This window comes from Saccopteryx bilineata, chromosome 3 (assembly GCF_036850765.1).
Source record: "Saccopteryx bilineata isolate mSacBil1 chromosome 3, mSacBil1_pri_phased_curated, whole genome shotgun sequence".
In the NCBI taxonomy this organism is placed as follows: Eukaryota; Metazoa; Chordata; class Mammalia; order Chiroptera; family Emballonuridae; genus Saccopteryx; species Saccopteryx bilineata.
This window is the reverse complement of record NC_089492.1, coordinates 247,333,239-247,355,828: the sequence shown is the minus strand read 5'-3', so window position 1 is coordinate 247,355,828 and position 22,590 is coordinate 247,333,239. Positions and strand designations below refer to the sequence as shown.

The 22,590-nt window shown below is 51.7% G+C and overlaps 1 protein-coding gene across 1 annotated transcript in view; it reads left to right on the top strand.

The window, feature by feature from the left end:
* Positions 1 to 262: 262 nt before the first annotated feature.
* ACOT11 (acyl-CoA thioesterase 11) overlaps positions 263 to 22,590 on the top strand; it is a 56,190-nt gene continuing 33,862 nt past the window's right edge. The window contains exon 1 of the mRNA XM_066269103.1: positions 263 to 581. The gene's annotated coding sequence lies outside the window, so the exon portion shown is untranslated. The remainder of the gene's footprint in view (positions 582 to 22,590) is intronic.

Below are 22,590 nucleotides of genomic sequence, written 5' to 3'. Positions count from 1 at the left end.
TTTCTTTTCTTCTTTTCAGACTGCACATTTTTATTTTATACACAAAAAGGCAAGGAGAGTGTGTCGAGCTCAGAACCTCATTCCATTATCCAGCAGCAGTGTTTGACACATAGTAGGTGTTCAGTAGAGCTGTGAACGAGTAGCAGGTGTTACTTTTTAAGAGGGGCCGGTTTAGCAGTAACAGGGAGAGGCTTTTGAGCCTGGTTTCCGCCTTTGCCCGGCGCCTAGGATTGACGCTTGCCTCGCGGGGCGGGGAGTCTGGCGCCAGCCCGGGTGCCCTGGTCCTTTGTGCTCCGCAGGCTCGGCGGCCGCCGGGGCCCCTCACCCGCTCCAGTGAGGCGAGAGGAGGGGAGGGAAGCAGGAACCTCCAGGAACTGGCCCGCTGCCCCGACTGTGCCTCTCTCGACTGCTTCCTGCGCCTCCCTCCAGCCTCCTGCAGCCTCCCCGGTTACACTCTGCTCTGGGACCTCGGATGCCTGTTTCAGAGCCTCTCCCGGTGGACTGGCTTCTTTGACATCCCCATTCGGCTCCCCTGGCCTCGGCCCAGCAAGCCATTGTGTCTAGAGTGTCCCACCACTTGGGTAAGGTTCCAGTCACTGACAGCCCCTCCCTCACCTCCCTGCCTCAGAAAGGCCACTTACCTGGGATCCTGCTGCACGCTCCTCCTTGGTCTCAGCACCCTCTCTAGCAGATCTGCCTCTAGCCCAGTTCTGGGCTCCAGATAAACCAGATGCACTTGTGCTTGGGCATGCTGGTAGACAGCACCTGGGATTTGAGCTGGGATGGGCGGGCCTCTCACTAGGATGGAGAAAGCTGGCCCTGGGGAGGGCATAGGGGCACAAGACTCAAAGTTCAGAGGGTAGAAGCTGCTGCTGACTTGAGCATGGTGTGGTGTGTGAGAGAGAGAGAGAGAGAGAGAGAGAGCGCACGCGCACTAGCCCACGTTGTAAGCAATGTTTATTTCACCTCTACTTCCTATCTTGGTGATTCACTGCCGTCTTCCTTTGTTTCTGCCCCCTGTCCTCCTACTCATTTACCCTACAACTTCCTTCATTTTGTCAGGCCACGCCCAAAGGGGCCCCAGAAGGAACTGGGAGTCTTTAGCTTCAAGAATAGGAGAGGATGACAGACAACATTCTTGCATTGGTTGGTTGGTTCATTCATTCATTCATTCAATCATTCATTTACACATGTATTTATTTTCATTCACTCACATATTCCCTTGTTCTTTCCCATTCAATTACTCACTCATTCTTTGGACATTGAACATCTACTATGATCAAGTTCTGAGTGTTTGGTGGGAAGGAGCAGGATGTTCTCTCTGATGAATCAACACCATTCCAACTGCCAGCTTGCACAAGATCAGGAAGGAGAAATTAGAATAAATTAGCCCAATTTAAGAGAAAAATCAGCATGAGAGAGCAATAAGGGCTGTGAAGTGTGTGTTTGTGTGTGGAGATTGAGGCTCCAGAGGAGGAAAATGTAGTTTCCACTTAAGAGGGGCCCAGAAGACTTCCTGGAGGTTGTACCATTTGAGCTGGGCCTTGATGGAGGGCAGGGTTTGGATGCAGAGTTATCTGAGGGCATCAGAGTGGAGGGAACAACAGGAGCAGAGGAAACTCTAGGTGTGAAGCACCAGTGGCTTGAGAGCATTAGAAGTCTGAACAGGATGGCCAGGGCCAGGCAAAGGACAGGACATGTGCTCCCACATCTCTGCCAATGTCACGGACTAGGGGAGCAACTTTGTTCTGGGTGACCTAGAGCCAGGGTCATGGGCTGACGGCAAGATCCTTCTGGCTATTAGAGCTCTTCAATTGTTCAGGCAGCCTTAGATGGAGTGAGCTCTTCAATCTTGGAGGTATGTAAGTGGAGGTTGGGTACTAGGGTTGCGTTTGGAGGTGGAGAGCAACTTCTGGCCCATGGATGGGTTCAGCTAGGACAGTGCTGAAAGTGGGAGCTGCAGTGGATGATGTCAGAGGTCCCCTCTTACCTAGAAAGTCTGTGATCCTATCTGGGAAGACTAAAAGGCCCAGGAGAGAGAATTCCTGAAAGTTTGGTTATTTATTTACTCATTCATTTCCTCATTTGCTCCTATACCTCCTTTCTTCCTTCCTACCTTCTGTCCTGCCTTCCTTCTTCCTTCCTTCCTTCCTTCCTTCCTTCCTTCCTTCCTTCCTTCCTTCCTTCCTTCTTCCCTCCCTCCTTCCCTCCCTCCCTCCCTCTCTTTGTTTCTTCATTCCTTCCTTTCTTCTTTCCATGACTTAGTCACTAAATCCTTGCTCTGAGCAGACCCTATGCTGAGAACTAAGGCTCAGAAGAGACCTCTGCCCTCATGAATTCCCAGTCTGATGGGGGGAGACAGACCAGTGCCTGTCAGTCACCCCACAGTATCACTGTAGAATAAAGATGAAGATTATTTCATTATGCTTTGTCACTGAGTGAGGAGGTAAAGCTGGGATGTGGATCTGAAGAATTAATGCAGACATTTGTCCTTCAGCTAGAAAGGCCCCACTGGTGGGGCCAGATGGAGGACTTAATTTGGGAAAAGAAGTGTTTGTGGGAGGAAACACTCTGTGCTCACAGAGCTTCAGAGGCAGGCTTTCTGAAAATGTGGGACCCCCAGGGAACCCATTCAAGGACCAGGCCTCTGGGCTGAGTGCACCATAAGCCCATCCCACACCATACATGAACCTACTGGATTTGGGAACCTCTGAGCATTTGTTGACCAGCTTAAGCTCTAAGCAGGTTGTGTAGAGTGGTGGTTGAACTTGTGGGTTCCAGGCTTAGATCAGGGTTCAAATCCTGCTATTAACTCTTATCAACTGTGTGACTTTGGACAAATGGCTCTTTGCCTTCGTTTTCTCTTCTGTAAGAGAATAATCATAGTACTGTACCTTCCCCTTAGGGCAGGGCCCAAAGCTGGTAAAGTACATGAAATGCTTGCACAGTGCTGGGCATGTGAGAAGGGTTATAATGACAGTGACAGTCATGATGGTGATGACAGGGAATATTCTGGCAAGAGCTGCCTTTAAAATCTCCGTAAAGGCCCTGGCCGGTTGGCTCAGCGGTAGAGCGTCGGCCTAGCGTGCGGAGGACCCGGGTTCGATTCCTGGCCAGGGCACACAGGAGAAGCGCACATTTGCTTCTCCACCCCTCCGCCGCGCTTTCCTCTCTGTCTCTCTCATCCCCTCCCGCAGCCAAGGCTCCATTGGAGCAAAGATGGCCCGGGCGCTGCGGATGGCTCTGTGGCCTCTGCCTCAGGCGCTAGAGTGGCTCTGGTCGCAACATGGCGACGCCCAGGATGGGCAGAGCATCGCCCCCTGGTGGGCAGAGCGTCGCCCCCTGGTGGGCAGAGCGTCGCCCCATGGTGGGCGTGCCGGGTGGATCCCGGTCGGGCGCATGCGGGAGTCTGTCTGACTGTCTCTCCCTGTTTCCAGCTTCAGAAAAATGAAAAAAAAAAATAGAAAATAAAATAAAATAAAATCTCCGTAAAAAGGGAGGGCTGACCTATTTTTGAGTCTGAAAGTATGGTCCCTGAACCAGCAAAATCCACAGCCCTTGGGATCTTGTTAGAAATGCAAATTATCAGGTTTTATTGCAGCTCTACTGGAGATGGAGCCCAACAATCTGTATATTTTTTTAAAAAAATTTTGTGTTGGCAAGCAATCTGTATTTTAACAAGCCCTCTGAGTAATTCTGATGGAGACTGGAGTTTGAGAACCACTGACCTAGCTATCACTTAATACCTCCATCTGCCTTTCCAGGATGGTGAGTCTTGCAGCTGTGTTTCATGTTTCCTGCATTTAGGGGCCTGGTCTGGGGGCTAATAGGACGGGACTCCTAGGTGAGTTGGAAAGGGGAGGCAGATATCCATGGAAATATGCCCTGGAGTAACATCCTGAACAGAACTGCTGAAGAGACACAGGAGTCAGTTCTGTAATAAATAGCAGAGAGGAGAGAGAACTTTGTGGGCTGGAGGGGCCTCTACAGAAAGATCTAGCCCTGTGTTGCTTGTTCCTGAAAATAATACTGATTGAACCTTGCTGGACATCTTCTCATAAGTCTAACTGAAGCCTTCCTTATTTTATGCCTTGTTGTGGGATGGGGTGGGTAGGGCTCTAGACTGAGGTCAGGAGTGGTGATTCTAGATGACTTTCCTCACTGTGTGACTTTGTGGGAGGGGGGGCTCACTTTTCATTTATGGACCTTAATGTATCCATCTGTAAGGTGAGGGGACTGGACTGAGTCCAGTGAGTCTGAGATATTAAGATCTCTGGGGAGAAGCTCTCTGGTCCCCAACCCTATCCTCTTTGATTCCTTCACCTGCATAGTGAGATCCCTAAGATTGTCATGTTGCCTTCCTGAATCCGGTGAGGCTGAGTGATACAAGCTGTCCCCTTTCTGGGATGGTTTTCTTCCCAGTCCAGGGCAGTCTCATGACACTTGTTCTGTTCACCTCACATGACTTTTTTTTTTTTATTACATTGAGCATATTTTTCATTCTCAGAGGCTTCCAGATGCCTGGACCCTTTGCCTGCCTGGCATGTGAGGCCCTCCTCGACACATACCAGCTTCTTTCTGCAAGGTGAGGGCCCCCACTGCCTGTGATAGCATCCTGTTCTCTTTCTTCCCCCTCACCCTCCTCTCAGCCTATCCAAACCCATTCAATCTTCAGGTAAGCCCTAGCACAACCTCCTTCAGGAAGCTTCCTGGCTTGCCCCAACCCTCAGTGCCATCCTTGGACCATCGTGTGGTCTTTAAGGTGTGACTCTAATTTCTCATTTGTAGACACTAGACTGCTGACAGACCATAAGCAATGGAAAGGCAAGGCCTGACCTCATAGGGATGGACATTGGGGTCTTTGGCTCCTAGAGCAGGGCGGCTCAGAGAGAGGAGGGAGCATGCCCAGAATGACACAGCGTGCTATGTGAAAGAACCAGGCTCAGACCCAGCTGCCATAGGCCCAGGGGGAGACTGTATTAGATTTGTGGTGAGTGTAATAGAGGCAATGAGGGGCAGGGGAAAGGGCAAAGGCCTCAGAATCAGGCTGACCTCTGTGCCAGCACAGCTCCCGTACTCAAACGCTATGCCCCCTGAAGCACCTCACCTATCTTCCCCAAGGGACCTACTGGTGGGGCTGGAATGAGGACCATAGTGAGGCCTGGCACACAGTAGTTGCTCAGTGATTGTAAGGAGTTCACTATCAGTGCTGATCCGCTTGTCTGTCTGACTCCCCTGCCTAGACTGCCACCCCCTTCCTCCCTTAACCACCACACTTGATTTTATTGCCCTGTCGTAAGAAGTCCTGCACGAGTGCCAGGCCTCCTCATCAAGCCTCTTGCAGCAGTGAGAGGGAGAAGGGGAAATCCCAGTGGCCTGTCATTTGGTAGTGGCTACAGAGAGGCTAGGAAGGGTGCCCAGGGGCTGAGTCCTGTGGAGCCAATCAGGTAGGATTTGGCAGGTGCCACTTATAGAAAAGTCACACCACCTATTTTAAGGCAGTGAAGGAAGTGCCCTATCCCTGACCAGCAGCTGCTGGATGCCAGCAGCCTGGAGCAGTGGGGCGGGGGACTGCCACTTCAAAGGGTGAAGAGTCCTAGCAGGTGGGTCTAGAGTCTGTCTGGGACGCTGCTGGCAGCTCCCTGGCCTCCTGCCATCTCTGACCAGATCCCCTGTGTACACATGGATCCTGTTGCCCAGTTTACCCGTCTGACTGGGGCTGGGGATCTGGAGGCTCCTGCCCCTGGGAGTGGCCCCAGAGTCAAGAGACCCTGTGGGGAGGGTGTCAGGGGCTGAAAATGGGGGTGACTAAGTTTGGCTGCTGCTGGAAGTGAAGTGAGTGTCTGGCTAGGAGCCCAGTGGGTGGGCACGGGTATGCCCCAGCTGGCAGCCTCTCTCCTTCCTCTCCACCAGGCAGGCTCAGAGCTGCTGTGCGGGGCTCAGAGAAGGGGGGGCAGAGGGCAGTCTGAGTGGAGGCTTGGACCTGGGCGCACAGGGGCGGGAGCTTAGGAGGAGGAGCTGGAGGAGATTGCCAACAGGCTTCATATGGAGCTGGAGCCTGGCTGTCGCTCAGGTGACTCCCGTCTCTAGGAGGGTGCTGCCATCGTGCAACCAGCCAGCGGGGTCTCAGCCACCATGATGCAGAACGTTGGGAATCATCTGCGAAGGGTATGGAGGGTGTACCGGGGGCGGACTGGAGGCAAAACGAAGGGGAGGATCTGGGGATCCCAATAGAGAATTAAAGTTTCCATTTTCAGTCAGAAGTTCTACATCTCCTCTCTCATTTTCCATGGGCAATTTTCTAACTCTTCTTTTGGAAGGAGAAATCTTAGGACCCCTGGGCTGGTTTATCAGCAACAATCCCCAAACAAGCCCCCAGGGCTGTTAGCTTCCCGAGGGCAGGTTGTGGTGAGTGCAATCATCCTCCACAAGTTCTTTGTGTCAGGAATTCTATTCCGGGGAGTGTGTTTCTTTCTTCAGAAGAGGTCTGCGTGTGTTTCCACAGGACTCCGGAGCTCCACGTCTGTGTGGTGTTTAACTCTTAGAGTTCAGGGCTCAAAGGCCACGGAGCTGATAGACATTACAGGGCTTGGGGTGTGTAGACCAGGGCAACAGGTTGAAGCCAGGGTTCTTGGGAACAGTAACCTCTTGGGAGAGCAAGTGCAGGACCAAGAGAAGGCTGTTTCTACCAGCCTGCAAGGTGACCTTGCAGAGAACGTTTCCCTGGGACCCTTTCACAGGGACTTTGGAGCTGAGATTAGATGCAGAGGCACGAGACAGACCCACGTGCTCAGTGGGCTTTTGATCTTGTGAACAGAGAAGGGTTTGGGACACCCCGGCAGAGGTTGTGCTGGGTGTAGAGTGGGTGGCCTCAGACGATGTTTCCAGGAAAAGCCTTTTTAAAAGGGGAAGGGGCAAATAATGGAATCTCTTACCCATCTCCTCCCTCCATCTCCCTGACTGCCACTCAGCTCAGACTCACTGTACCCTCTCCCCACCTGTTCCCCTGTCCCATATCCAGCCCCTTCCAATCCACCTTCCACTGGAGGGATGCTTCTAAAAGGTAAACGCCGCTATTCCTCACCTTCTCAGATGGCTGCCATCAGTATAATGTTCACATTGCTTACTTGACATGAACGTATTTTGGTGGTCTGCTCTGCCCACCTCTCCCTCCTCATTTCATCTTGCCCTCCCCTCTGCGTCCAGTATGGCAGCCATCCTGCTCTGCTCGCCACTGCCTCAGTGTACCAACTTTGTTCTCTCCTTGTGCTGTTGTACATACTATGCTTCTGCTGGAGTGACAGCCTCCTCTTGCACCCTACTAACTTGTTTCTCTGGAAAGGTATGTCTCAGCCCTCAGATCTCAGCTCAGATGCTCCCTCCTCTGGAAAGCCTTCCCAGATTTCTCTCAGCACAGCAAGCCTCTTTGTTTGTCCCTTCTCACCCAGATTGTGTGGTGGACTTGTATGTGTATCTCTTCCACCAGCCAGTGAGTTCCCCAGGGATGCTCTTGGTGTGCCCAGTGCAGTGTTGGACAGAGCCAGAGCCCCAGCGAATGTTTAATGAGTAGAAGGGCACAGACAACTTCACAGCAAGGCCAAGGGTGGTATTTGAGCAGCAGGGTGTCTTACTCCTGTTCCTTGAACACAGGGCAGAGAGCACCTCTGTCTCTTATGTCTGTTCGTCTTTAACTCTTCTCCCATTGATCTGACTCTTTCCTATGATTCTCATCAGAAACTGAGAGAAGGCAATAGGGGAGGGCATACCACTGTGGCCATTTTACAGAGGTAGCAATATTTTTTTTGCAACAGAGACAGAGAGAGAGACAGAGGGACAGATAGGGACAGACAGGAAGGGAGAGAGATGAGAAGCATCAATTCTTCGTTGCGGCTCTTTAGTTGTTCATTGATTGCTTTCTCATATGTGCCTTGACCGAGGGGGCTATAGCAGAGTGAGTGACCCCTTGCTCAAGCCAGCAACCTTGGGCTCAACCCAGTGACCTTAGGCGTCAAGCCAGCAACCTTTGGGCTCAAGCCAGTGACCATAGGGTCATGTCTATGATCCTACATTCAAGCCAGAGACCCCGTACTCAAGCTGGTGAGCCTGCGCTCAAGCCGGCAACCTTGGGGGTTTTGAACCTGGGTCCTCTGTGTCCCAGTCTGACGCTCTATCCACTGCGCCACCACCTGGTCAGGCAGCAATATCTTCTAGCTCAATTCCTTACATTGCACTGACTATGCTAGGCACCAGAGCATGCATATATTAACCCCCTCAGTTCTCTGGGAGGTAGGTAGAGCTATCATCCCTATATCCCAAATGAGGAAAGTGGAGCTCAGAGAGTGAGTGGCTTGCTCAGGGTCACACTGGGAGGACGTGGCAGAGCCGAGATTTGAACACGAACTCAAATTTGGCTCAGAGTTTGAGTTCTTAAGGAGCCTGAGGTTCAGCCTGATAGATGCCCAGAGTGGGATTCCAACCCCCATGTCCAGACTCGAGCCCAGCTGGAGTTTCTCTTCCCTGCGCTGTCCCTCGCTCCCACTGAGTCTGGGAGTGGAGATGGGTGTGGGGCATGCAGTTTGGGCCCGCAAGGTGACACTGGTGACCTCATGCTGGCCGAGAGCACTGTTCTGAATTGCCACCTTTGGACCACTGCCTGCATGGCAGCTCTGCTTGGACTCCCCTTATTCCCCCCTGAATTCCCAATTCCCCATGAATACAGTAGAGTTGGGGATTGTTTTCTAGGCTGTTACCAAAGCCTTTTTTTAGTGAAAAACAAGCAAACCAAAAAATCCCACCCACCTAAAGAAGGCCATGTTAAACTGGGAACAGAAAGGGGGCCAGTGTCACAGGATTGGGGACCCTTGTCTGTATCCTGTGGCTCTGTAGATAGTGGGCATTTTGGAGTTGGAGTGTTCTGGCTCTTACCTACCACTGGGTACCCAGCAAGCACTCTGCATGTGTGAGTGAGTGACAGAGGGAGTGAGAACGGACAAGGTGGTGAGTCTGCTGCCAAGCGGGGGCAGGGGCTGCTGGGAGCACTGGGCATCTGCCCAGTGGTGCTGGGAGGGTCCCCCGTCCTGCCCCTCCTAGTGGAGACCCTTCTCCTTCTCACATCCAAGGGCCGGTCTGCACTGGGCCCTGAGTTTCACACCCCTGGGCTGGTGGGGACCCACTGACAGATCAGTGGGAGGCTGGGTGTCTCTGCTTAGCCCTAGTCCAGCCTGGTTCCGGTCAGCCCCCAGTGGGCCCAGGAACTTTATTTACTCTGGAAAGGGGGGTGGAGCTGTTTGTCCCAGTTCCCCTGAGAAGCCCTGTGCCCAGGTATTGCAGCTGATGTGAACCCACACCTTCATGCTGCTCCCCACCCCTTTGGTGACCCACTGCTTCACCTTGAACATGAGGACAGCGGAGGTGTGCTTCCCAGCCCAAAGCCCCAGCCTCATTAGGGGTCCAGCTCTAATGTGGGGAGCTTTAGAGCACAACATTTGATCACCCTGAATTAGAATTTTATCTTCACTTCATTGCTCACATGTAACCTTGGGCCAGGTGTTCCCCATCTCTGGGTGTCCCTGAGATCCCCACCAGCCTTGACATCTTAGGGATCTGGAGGTTTATGAAGGGTTTGTGCATCACCTTTAGGTTGGTCCTGACAATGAAAGGCAGGGGTCATCTGACCAAGGACTCCACTGTGCGGTGCTGGAAGGGAGACCTGTAGGCATAAAATGATAGGCCTATCATATGTGGGAGTATAAAAACTACTCGATGAATGAGTGACAATGGGAGCTCATAAGGGGCTGAAGTGGTCCCAGAAGGCTTCCTGGAGGAAGAGGCAAGACTCGGACACTTAGAGCCCTGCCTGGGTATCTCAATTGGTTAGAGTATTGGTCTGATACACCAAGACTGTGGGTTCCATCCCTGGTAAGGGCACATACAAGAATCAACAAATGAATGCATAAAAAAGTAGAACAACAAATTGATCTTTCTGTCTCTTTCTTCTTTCCTCTCTCTCTTTAAAATAAAAACTTTAAATTAAAAAAATTATTTAAAAAAACCAATGTGGACTTCTTCAATAGCTTCAGACTACTGAGGAGCCACATTTGAACCCCAGTCTCAGCCATGGGCAGACACCATTAGTGTTCTTAGCCTGTTCCGGAGGACTCTTCTTTATTATTTGAAACCTAGCGTGGCCATCATTTCCCTTCCAGTTCCCATCCTGCCTGGTACCAGAGTTAATGGCATTTCTTCAGGATGTTTTCCTGACTTCATTTGTTCCCTCCACAGGATTAGCATGTGTCAGGTGCTGAGTACACTGGGATGAACTCAGACTGTTGTGTGGAGCTGACAGCTAATGAGGGAGACCCAGTGAAAAAGTTGTCAAGGAAATACACAAGGAAATCTGTGCTGAAGGCTGTGAATAGAACAGTAGGAGTGAATGTCATATAAGTGCTAGCTATGTGCCAAGCTTGCATGGACGCAGATAATCCTTATAACAACTCTGAAGTAGATAATGGTATTGCGTCTGTATTAAAGATGAAATAGAGACAGAGAGGTTAAGTAACTTGCCCAAGACCACAAAGGTAGTAAGTGGCACTGCTAAGATTAAACTCAGGCTGTCTGGAGAACAGAGAAGTTAGAGAGTAATGAGAGAGGGCATGGGAGAGCTCTCTGAGCAGGTGGTAACTGAGTGGACACCTAGCAGCTGAGAAGGAGGCAGCTGTGAGGAACTGGGGAAAGAACATTCACGTGCAGGCTCCGAGGTGGGCGAGCTTGGTGTGTCTGAGCTGCTGAGTGAGGCCAGAGTGGGTCGGAGTGGAGTGAGCGAGGACAGAGCAGTTGGAGGGGCTGAGACATGGCTGCCGTGTGCAGCAGGCTGGGAGTCTGGGCCCTGTAGGCTGGGTTAGGGGTTTGGAATGCCCTGGGTTGTATAGTCCTGCCCACCAGACTGTGCACTCCTTGGGGACTCTCTGGGCCCCCAGGCTTGGTGCCAAGGTATGTAGGGAAGCACATCATCATGGTTCCTCTCCTCTAAATGGCCAGCACACTGAAGGTCCCAGCTGTCTTCCCATCCACCCCGACCCCTCACAATAGGTAGGTGCGGAACCACCACTCAGCCAGGTCGGCCAAGGACAAGAAGAGCCACAGCACCAGCTCCCCGCCCAGCTGCAGCTTGGGGTCAGACAAGACTTAGAATTCTCTAACTAGCTCGATGGTTCAATGTCAGAGCCACCTAAGTGGTGAACTGAAAGGATCAGCCATCTGGTACAGAGGAGGCACCAAGAGGTGAGATGATGTGCCTGGGCTCATCCAGCTGGTGAGGGACTCAGGACCTCTACCTGTGAGTCTGGGACCCTTTTCCCAGCCCTGTCTTGACCAGGCAGGCACCCAGAGCCTCCGTGCACCCAGGAACATGGTCTTAGGGTCTTTCGCACTCAGACCTACCCCACCATCCTAGCCTCCTCGGCCCACCTTCACACACTGACAGTGCAGCTCCAGGGTTGCCCACCTTCCCCACTTCACACACCACAGGGTCCAGGGAGGCTGCTCCACTGCCTTCCACCTGTGCCTGATCCAGCTGGGGCCGAGCTGGCATCCCCGGCACCTCTGGTTGGCAGCTCACCACTGCGCCCACAGTGTCAGGGTCCAGTGACCTGCCTTGGAGATACGAACTCACTTCACTCCTGTGGGACTCAGTTTCCTCATCTGTGAACCAGGTCTTCCTGCAGATCTTGCTGGATAGTTGGTGAGATGAAGACCTAGGAGGACTGTAGAACCTGCACATCATTAGCTATAGTCAATATTGGCTCTTTTCATCTCATTTGGACGTCAGTTTCCTCAGTGGGCGGCTAACAGGATTAGGTGGTCAGATGAGATGGTAAAGCTAGCTCCTGTGGAGTACCTGTAAGTGTCAGGCATATTTAGACTTCCCAGCTGCTCTGCCAGGCTGCTGGTATTCATTTGGCTTTACAGATAAGAAAACCATGGCTCTGACATTGAATCGTCGAGGTAGTTAGAGAATTCCAAGTCTTGTCTGACCCCAAGCTGCAGCTGGGCGGGGAGCTGGTGCTGTGGCTCTTCTTGTCCTTGGCCGACCTGGCTGAGCAGTGAACTGACAGTGCTGCCTTGTGCCTGCTCTGTCCTGTGGCTCCGGGGACACATGGTGCTGGTGGCGGGGCCCTCTGCCAGCTCCTTGGCTGTGGACCTCGTGCTCCTGCTATTCCCCAGGAGCAGCTTCCTTGCGGGTAGGAGGTGGCATCAGGGCAATGATGCAAAGGACTAGAGTCTGGTGCTTTGGGGACACAGGGATGAGTCACACTGGACCTGTCCTCAGGTGCCCCCACACTGATGGAGAGACAGAAAGAGGAACAAACTAGTGATGACAGCACAGTGTGGCCAGGTTGTGACAGAGGGAGGCCCAGAGTGGCCCTCATAGCCTTGGGGGCAGGCCAGCTCCCTAAAGGAGCTTCCCAGGCCCCAGACAGGGGCAGCCATACGGAAGATGTGGGGAAGAGCTCACTCCGTAAGGAATGGGCAGAGCATTTGGCGGTGACGCCTTGAACAGTCCCTTCCTGGCCCCCTTGTCCATGTAATGTGTACATCCTGTCTGGGGGCTTCTTAAATAGTAATAATTTACCCTCAGCAAACCAGGCATTAGTTAATTAATTGTCTGTAGATATTAAGTATTAAGCATCTCTTGATTGTGGTAATCATTTCACAATGAATATGTATACCAAAACATCACACTGTGTAACCTACATAATTCATACAATTTTTATTTGTCAATTATATCTCAATAAATCTGGAAGAATATGTCATGAGACATTGAGACTACAGAGACACAGGACCTGCCCCCTGTCCTCAGGGAGTTTCTTACCTCCTCACTTGTGTACCCACTTTACATCTAGTGTGTGAGCTTTACCTCATCTGGTTGTTCAAAAGCCCAGAGTCAGCAGGCTGGCTGGCCACACCTCCCCTGTGGCCCATCACTCAGGATGGGATGCCCACTGTGGGTGGCGCTGTGGCTGCCAAACCCCCGAGCTCTCCACTCCTTGGCATTGTCCTATTTGTGACCTCTAGAACAGGCTGTGATCCGCCCTGGGGGTGTGGTCCTGCTTCCAGGCCTGGAAACTGGTCAGAGGTTGGAAGGGGAGTGGCCCTTGGGCCTCCCTTCAGTAGCCTCAGGTTTCCAGCACCCTCCAGGGCTGAGCTGAACCAGGTGGGTCTCCATTTCCTTTTGATTCCTTAGGGAGGGTGTGGAGAGACTCCCCAGCTCTCCTTCTTCTCTATGGCCCATGAGCTGTGGGAGGGGCAGATGGAGGTCTGGAGTCAGAAGACTCTGGCTGACTGTTGCTAGTGGGTAGCAGCGACTCCTTTCCCAGCCTCAGTTTCCTTATCTGTAATATGGGGACTCGGGGGTAACAATGGTCCCTGTCACTTGAGTCAGTTTTGTGCCAAGCAGGTTCACTCCATGCTGCCGGTTACACAGAGAAGATGAATTTTAAGAGATTGAATGGTGTGCTTCCAGCCCTTGAGAGCAGTAGGCTATGCGGGAAAGGGGACCCGCAGAGAGGAAGGGGCCCAAGGATGAAAAGACTTAGGGTCCAGGGGAGTGACCCTCCCTTGAAGAGAGTGGGAAGGGGGCAGGCAAGCACAGAATTGCTCTCTGGCATCCTTCACCTCACCCTGAGGGCCTGCTTCCTGAGACTCTGAGTTTACCTAGTCCCCGCCCGCCCCTCCTTGCTTTTGAAGATAAAAAGAGAGCTTCCGGGCAGCCAGGCTAAGAGAAGGTGTGTCTCACTGCATCAGGTTGTTCTCAGCTAGGCAGACAGAAAGCTGGATAGACTGTGGTGGGATGATGATGGTGGGGATGCTGCCCAGGTGGGATGGACTGGTCAGAGACCACCCCCTTCCAGTTTTTCTCCATATCACCTGGAAGTCAGGGGAGCCAGGGGGAACCCATGGAGTTGTCTCCAGAGTGCCCAGCTCTGTCTTAGAAGTCCCCTGGGGCTGGCGATTGGATCTCCCTCTGGGAAGGGTATCTTCCCCACCTTGCCCAGTGTTCCTTCTCAGTCTCCTTTGCAGGTTCATCCTCCCATCCTACCACTAAATAGCTCTGTCTTTGCTCCCTTTTTAGGTGACATCTGTTCTAGTTACTATGGCTGTGTGACAGACTACCCTAAAACTTAGTGGCTTAAAACAAGAAAACCATTTTATTATATCTTGAGATTCTATTTGTCAGGAATTTGGGCACGGCTTCGCTGGGTGACTCTTCTGCTCTATGTGGTATTGATGGATATTTCTCCATAGAAGATAACCTGGTGGTATTCAGCTGGTAGATGGGTTAGACTTGGGAGTTCGGGATGGCATCATTGGCATCTGGCTAGTTGGCATGGCTGGAAGATTGAGACTAGCTGTCCCAACTGTCATTCCCAGCACCAGTATGAAGCTTTTATCATATGACGGTCTCAGGGTGGTCAGACTTACCACCTGGCATCTGGCTCCACTAAAGCAAGAATTCCAAGAGGCCTGGGTGGAAGCTGCCAGCTTCTTGTGATCTAGTCTCAGAAGTCACCAGTTGAAATGTCGCAACCAGTGACGTAAAATTCAAGGGGAGGGAATTAGACTCAACCCGTCAAAGGGAAGAGTAACAAAGAATTGACAGCCATATCTGACTGACCACAAGGGTGCAGAGTCCGACAGATCTTAAATGTCCACATACTCTCATATTCCAGATTTAGCCTCTTCACCAGTGACCTCCAAACTTGAACATTCAGACGGTCACCTCCTTGGCATCTCTGTATGTTTAATAGGATCTCAAAAATTCTTTTTTCTGCCTGACCGGGCGGTGGCGCAGTGGATAGAGCGTCGGACTGGGATGCGGAAGACCCAGGTTTGAGACCCCAAGGTCGCCAGCTTGAGCCAAGGCTCATCTGGTTTGAGTAAAAGCTCACCAGCTTGAGCCTAAGGTTGCTGGCTCGAGCAAGGGGTTACTTGGTCTGCTGAAGGCCCGGGGTCAAGGCACGTATGAGAAAGCAATCAATGAACAATTAAGGTGTTGCAATGCAATCAATGAACAATTAAGGTGTTGCAATGCAATCAATGAACAATTAAGGTGTTGCAACGCGCAACAAAAAACTAATGATTGATGCTTCTCATCTCTCCGTTCCTGTCTGTCTATCCCTCTCTCTGACTCTGTCTCTGTAAAAAAAAAAATTTCTTTTTCCTTTTTTCTTCCTTCCTTCCTTCCTTTTTATCAGGAGAGAGAAAAACAGGGACAGGCTGGGACAGAGAGACAGGAAGGGAGAGAGATGAGAAGCACCAATTCTTTGTGGCAGATCCTTAGTTCACTGATTGCATCTCATATGTGCCTTGACTGGGAAGCTTCAGCTGAGTCAGGGACCCTTCGCTCAAGCCAGTGACCTTGGGCTCAAGCCAGCGACCTCGGGCTCTAACCAGAGACCATGTGGTCATGTCTATGATCGCATGCTCAAGCTGGTGATGCTGCGCTCAAGCCGGTGACCTCGGGGTTTCGAACCTGGATCCTCAGCTTACCAGGTGAACACTTTATCCACTGCACCACTGCCTGGTTTGGCAAGATCTCAAAAATTCTTGATTCTATCCCCTACTTATTTCTTCCTGGTCTCCCCTAATTCAGTAACCAGCATCACCACTCACCAGTCATGTGTCCGAAGTCTGGGTCCTCCCCGCATCCTCCCTTTCTCTCTGGTGTGAGCCTGTGGGATCCATCAGCAAGTTGCGCTGGCTCCACCTCCCAAATACTCCCTCGGGCCATCATCTCTCTGCATCTCTAGTGTTACCAGCCCAGCCCAAGCTCCATCACCTCTCCCTGGACTGCAGTGTCCCACTGAGGAGTCTCCCTATCTTCTTTCTCTCACCCTCTAATTCACCTCCAGACAACAGCAGAGTGATCTTAAAATGCCAATCAAATCACCTCCCTCCCCACTTAGAGCTTTCAGTTCTTCCCATCACACTTGGAGTAAAACCCAACTCCACCGGAACCTACAAGGCCTCGGTGACAAGGGCCCTGTCTGCTCCCCTGACGGCATTCCCTGCCTGGCCACCCTCTCTGACTGCTCCAGCCACTCTGGCCACCCTGCCAAGCCTGTCCCATCCCTCCTTTGGATCTTTACACCCTCTTTTTCCTTGCCCGGACCCTGTGCCCCCAGAGCCTTGCAAAATCACTCCTTTTTGTCATTCATTCAGGTCTTGTCCATGAAGTCTCTTTGATTACCCAACCTCAATTAGCTCCTCCCCATCCATCACCTTCTCTCGTTATCATATCTGCTGTTTAAAAAAATTTTTTTTAATTTATTTATTGATTTTAGAGAGGGAGAAAGAGAGAAACATTGACCTATTGTTCTACTTAGTTGTGCATTCATTTGTTGCTTTTTGTATGTGCCCTGACCAGGGATTGAACTAGTACCATGGCGTATCAGGATGACACTCTGAACAACCAGCTACCAGGCCCAGGCCTGCTGTTTTGTTTGTTTGTTTGTTTGTTTTTTGTATTTTTCCGAAGCCAGAAACGGGGAGGCAATCAGACAGACTCCCACATGCGCCCGACCGGGATCCACCCGGCACACCCACCAGGGGGCGATGCTCTGCCCATCGGGGGCGACGCTCTGTTGCGACCAGAGCCACTCTAGCGCCTGAGGCAGAGGCCACAGAGCCATCCTCAGTGCCCGGGCAAACTTTGCTCCAATGGAGCCTTGGCTGCGGGAGGAGAAGAGAGAGACAGAGAGGAAGGAGAGGGGGAGGGGTGGAGAAGCAGATAGGTGCTTCTCCTGTGTGCCCTGGCCGAAAATCGAACCCGGGACTCCTGCATGCCAGGCTGACACTCTACCACTGAGCCAACCGGCCAGGGTCGTTTGTTTGTTTTTAATAGCACTTTTCAGTCCTTAAATGATCTTGTTCCTTTATTTGTTTATTGTCCATCCATGAAAGAAGAGTGTGTCTTGTTCAATGTTGTAGTCTCTGCGCCTTGAAAGAATGAATAGGAGTTTAAAAAAGAGTCAATGTTTTGTTATTTATTTATTTTTTAATTGGATTTATTGGGGTGACATTGGCTAATCATATTTAGGTGTACAGTTTTACAATATATCATCTGTACATGGCACTGTGTGCTCACCCATCCTCAAGTCAAGTCTCCCTCTATCATGTTTTGTTTTACTTGAATTTTCAAAAGAGCTTGTTTAAGCCAAACTGATGACATGCTGGGGAGCAAGATCTCAAATGCACCTAAAAAAGATCAATGTTGCCCTGGCCGGTTGGCTCAGCGGTAGAGCGTCGGCCTGGCGTGCGGGAGACCCAGGTTCGATTCCCGGCCAGGGCACATAGGAGAAGCGCCCATTTGCTTCTCCACCGCCCCCTCTCCTTCCTCTCTGTCTCTCTCTTCCCCTCCCGCAGCCAAGGCTTTATTGGAGCAAAGATGGCCCAGGCGCTGGGGATAGCTCCTTGGCCTCTGCCCCAGGCGCTAGAGTGGCTCTGGTCGCAGCAGAGCAATGCCCTGGAGGGGCAGAGCATCGCCCCCTGGTGGGCAGAGCGTGGCCCCTGGTGGGCGTGCCGGGTGGATCCCGGCCGGGCACATGCGGGAGTCTGTCTGACTGTCTCTCCCCTTTTCCAGCTTCAGAAAAGAAAAAAAAAAAAAAAAAGATCAATGTTGCCTGACCAGGCTGTGGCGCAGTGGATAGAGCGTTGGACTGGGATGCGGAAGGACCCAGGTTTGAGACCCCAAGCTCGCCAGCTTGAGTGCGGGCTCATCTGGCTTGAGCAAAAAGCTCACCAGCTTGGACCCAAGGTCTCTGGCTCGAGCAAGGGGTTACTTGGTCTGCTGAGGGCCTGTGGTCAAGGCACATATGAGAAAGCAATCAATGAACAACTAAGGTGTCGCTACGAAAAAAAACCTGATGATTGATGCTTCTCATCTCTCCGTTCCTGTCTGTCTGTCCCTGTCTATCCCTCTCTCTGATTCTCTCTCTGTCTCTGTAAAAAAAAAAAAAAAAAGATCGATGTTGATCTCCAGGATTGGCCCATCCTGGTCTGGTCATGGTTTTATACCTTACTAGGACCCCTCTTGTCCTCTGACCTAGGCAGAAGCCTGTTACTCAGGCCAAATGTAGCCCAGCCCCCTCACTGTCCCTCCTGGGACATGGTTGTCCTTTGCCACTCCTTGTTCCTTTTGTTCCCCTCTTAGGACTGGGGCTCATCCTAGCTGTTGTAACCCAGTGGGAGGCTGTCTTCTCCCTGCCGCTAAATCTTTCCTGCCCTAAATATGCCCCCATGACAGCAGAAGGCTTCAGCAACCACAGGGTGCTAGTTTGGTTACAGTAGAAGTTGACACTGTTGAGCTGTGGACAGGTGAGATCATGTGGCTATTTTTGCATAAACAATTGTTAAGTTAGAGCCACCCATCATGCATATAACTTAAAGCAAATTGATGGCAATAGAAAAACGAAAATGCAGACTGGTACCATGAGTCTGGTTTATTTTCATCTGTTTGGTTTGATGTTTATGTGAAAATGTTTCAGGTGGCCATCTATTGACTGGGTGTGTCTTCATTCAAACCAGTTGATCAACTGTTGAACAGAGCAGACAAATGTGGTAGTCCATTGGAGACACCTCCCAGGTTCAATTTCACACATGTTGACTGAGCCCTTACAATATTCAAGGTCTATGCAAATGCAAAATATGCAAAATATGTCTATTCCTGCCCCAATGACCTCTTCCCTTGTGCCTGGAATGTCTTGTTCCCAGTGAACCCAAGCTGGTTTCTAGTGATCATGGCCTTCTATTCCAAGAAAACATTTTCTTCATGAGGTATCTTAAGCTTTTTGGGGGCCCAGAAATCCCTGAGACTGTGTGAATGTCTGTGGGAAGTCTCCGTGGAGTGCCACAGACTGTTCTATTCAACATTTTGATTCGTGTCTGAAATGAAGCCCTGGTTCTTTTAACAGAAAGGGGATCATGCCTTGCGGGTCTCCCTAGGGCCAGGCAGTAGCGTGTGGGTTCTTGACTTTGTGTAGGAGAAATTTCACAAAGCAGCCCTGGTGATTTTGAGAGTAAGTTTATCAAGCTGGGGACAGTGAAACAAGGAAGGACCTAGAGTAGAAGAAGCAGCAGGAGAGAGCCTAGATGGGGCTGCCGTGGCTCTAGAAACCTTCGGGAAAGAGAAGAGCCTACACTGGGAAGCCAGAGAAAAGGGGGCCTTGGAGACAGGTTCAGGGGGTGAGCCTGGGACCAGCTGCTTATGCCTACTGCTCCCCTAGTTGCAAGTCTCATGGGGACCCTTAGAGTTTAGGAGATACATGCCTGTGGGGGAAGAAGAGGGGATGGGGGAAGGGGAAAAGAAGGCATGGGCAACTTCACATTAGTACTTAATTGTGTTGTTTTTTTAAGAGGGAGAAAGGGGGAGAGAGAGAGAGAGAGACCGGAAGGGAGAGAGATGAAAAGCATCAAAGCATCTCTGTAGTTGCGGCACTTTAGTTGTTCATTCATTGTCTCTTATGTTGATGATCCCATGTTCAAGGTGGCAGCCATGTTCTCAAGTTGGTGAGCCTGCACTCAAGCTGGATGAGCCCCTGCTCAAGCCAGGGGCCTCGGAGTTTTGAACTTGGGACCTCAACATCCCAGGTCAATGCTTTATCCACTATGCCACCACTGGTCAGGCCTGCTTTTTTTTCTTTCTTTCTCTCTTCCTCCCTCCCTCCCTCCCTCCCTCCCTCCCTCCCTCCCTCCCTCCCTCCCTCCCTCCCTCCCTCCCTCCCTCCCTCTCTCTCTCTCTCTTTCTTTCTTTTTTTTTTCCCCCCATTGGTTGTTGATTCTTGTATGTACCCTGACCTGGGATTGAACCTACAACCTTGGGATGGTAGAATGATGTTTTAATCAACTAAATTACTTGGCCAGGACTTTTTTTGTTTGTTTTAAAATTTTTATTGAATCATCATTTCTTCAACAAACCTTTATTGTGGGCTGAAGTTCCTCAGAGACAGTGTAGGACACACAGGTGAGGGTGGGACTAGCACAGGTATCTTGCAGTCAGAGAGCTTGAGGCGGAGGGAAAGACTTGAAGCACAGTAAGTGCCTGGTGCAGAGCAGGTGGTATGCCCGCTGTGCCACAAAGGGGTGCCCCATCTCTGTTTCTTACCCTTAGACATGGTGACTGAGGCCTTCAGCGCATCCCTCTGAGGCGTGGTGTCTCCTTGCTTGACCTCATTCTGAGGCCTGGTCTAACGCTTACACGGTATAAGGGCATGAGTTCCATGGAGAAAGGCACACTCCTGCTCTTACCACTTGGCTCTGCTTGGGAAGGTTTCTTGAACAGTTTGGGGGAAGAGCTGGTGTGTTATATGAGGAGAAGCCGGGAAAGAAGACAAGCAGACTGCAGACCTGGGGGGGAGGGGCCTGGAGAGCTGGGCTGTCTGGGGCCTCAGAGAGTGCAGGAGAGGTCAACCTGAAGGTGCTGCCTAAGGGACTGGGGGAAGCACGCCCACCTGCAGGGGCCAGGGACACCATCCCTCAGAAGGAGGGGCCTGCCAGGGCTGGAGGAGCAGCTGGGCCTTGAAGGGGCCACCCAACGTGTTGCTAGCTTCCTGGGGCAGGAAGTCCCAGCTGCAGCCAGAATCCTATAGGGCTGAGAGCAGCAGCTCAGGCCACAGGAATGTGTGCAGCCTGGGAGGGTGAGGGGGCCCCTTTCCTGCTTCCCTTGCTTCTCTCTGGGGAGAGGGGGAGGGAAAGAGAGAGAGAGAGATTCTTCTACTTGCTCTGTTCTCTACCAGCCTGTATTCTTTGACCTCATGAATTTTCTATTCTCTTTCCCTCTTTCTCTGTCTCTGAAACCCCTCTTTTCTTCTCCCCCCTTCCTTCTTCTTATTCTTTCTCCCTCTCCTGTGCCCTCCTAAAGGGAACTTGTGATGTCTGTAGCTGGTGTGTTCAGCCCCAAGGTTAAATGAGGCCACTGTCAAAATGGCTGGGCCTGACCCATCACCTGGCCACCTGTTGCCATGGTGACCCAGAGGCAGTGTCAAGCAGCAGCCTTGGCTGTCTGTTTGGGAGGGCATGAGGGCTCTGATGAGGAGAAAGGCTGGACCTGTTCTTCACAGTTCCTGAAGGGCACATTCCATTGCCAGGAGCTTCTGCATAGGGGTGTGCCTTTGAATGTGGGCTCTGGGCTGGGTGCTATCAGAGTGGCTCCCCTGAGGGGCCACAGGTACTATTAGGGTGACTGGCAACAATTGGACTTAGGGTCAGACTGCCTTTGTGTAGCACTCTCCTGCCTCTTCATGGGGTCTGGTGGAGTGGGGGTAGGAGGTAGCAAACAGAGCCAAGGGGGGAGGCTGCAGGGAGGCAGCTGTCAATTGTGTGTGGGGTGTGTGTGTGTGTGGGGGGGGGATGGGAGAACTCTTGACAGGCTGACCTGCTCCTCAGTGGAAGGATTTATGTCAGAAGAGAGTGAGCCCCTACCTCCAGGAGCAAGCCAGCACATGCTAGAAGCCACTCGAGGGAGTGTGGTAGCTGAGATTCCTGGGTACACCTGAGAGGGGTGTACCCAGCTGGCCAGTAGGTCTCCACACACCCCTGAGAGCTAAGGGTTTACACAGCACAGGGTGCAGCTCTCAGCCAGCGTGCAGGTGTCTCACTGTGGTGTCCACCAGGTCCCCTCGTGGGCTTCTGGGCCTTGAGCATCCAATCCAGTAAGACAAGAGCCTTGACTCTGGACTATGTTGGAAGGAGGTACTGCTAACATCACCGTTCCCTGCGGAGCACATGAGGTGGACAGGGATAGTCCCTATATGGGTCCCGGCCTGGCACGTGTGGTGAGGAAGGGCTGTACTTGGCACAGATACCTGGGATGATGAGGTAACTACCTGGCCTGTCAAATGAGAGAGGCAATTATGGCAAAGTGGGCAACTTTGAGTGAAACGGACTTGGTTCAAGTTCCAACTCTGCCCTTTACTGGCAGTGAGATTGTGTGAGTGTGTGTGCGTGCTCACATGTGTAAGTCACTTTCCCTTTCTGAGCCCCTGTTTTCCCATCTCTAACATGGGAATAACAACATCCAACTATTAGAGCACGTGAAGATTGAAAGAGATAATGCACAGGAAATGCTTAGCACAGTGTCTGGCACGTATTAAATATTTAAGCAAGGGAGAGCGATTGTTCTCAATCTCACCTACGCACCCACCCTCTCAATTTTCTAAATGAGGAAGCTGGGGCCAGAGACAGACGTGAAAACACTTGCTCATGTTTGTCATCGTTCGTTCTGGGGCATACTGCGGGACAGCACCCACACGGTCCAGAGAAGTGGAGTGAGGGTGTTGGCTGAGGCGAACTTGAACTCCCAGCCCCACAGGCCAGTCCCTCGTCCTGTAGGCTCGGCGCAGATTCCCACAGGCCTTACCCCTCTTTGTAACAGCACGAGGGAGCCCCTCGCTCTGCAGCTCTGTGAGGCTGTGGATCTGCTCAGGCTTGTGCACACTGGCAGGTCTGCTCAGAGTCTCAGGTAGTGCTGGAATAAGAGGGCAGAACCATTGCAGTTTACAAAGCACTCCCCACATGTCCCTTCCCTTTGCACTC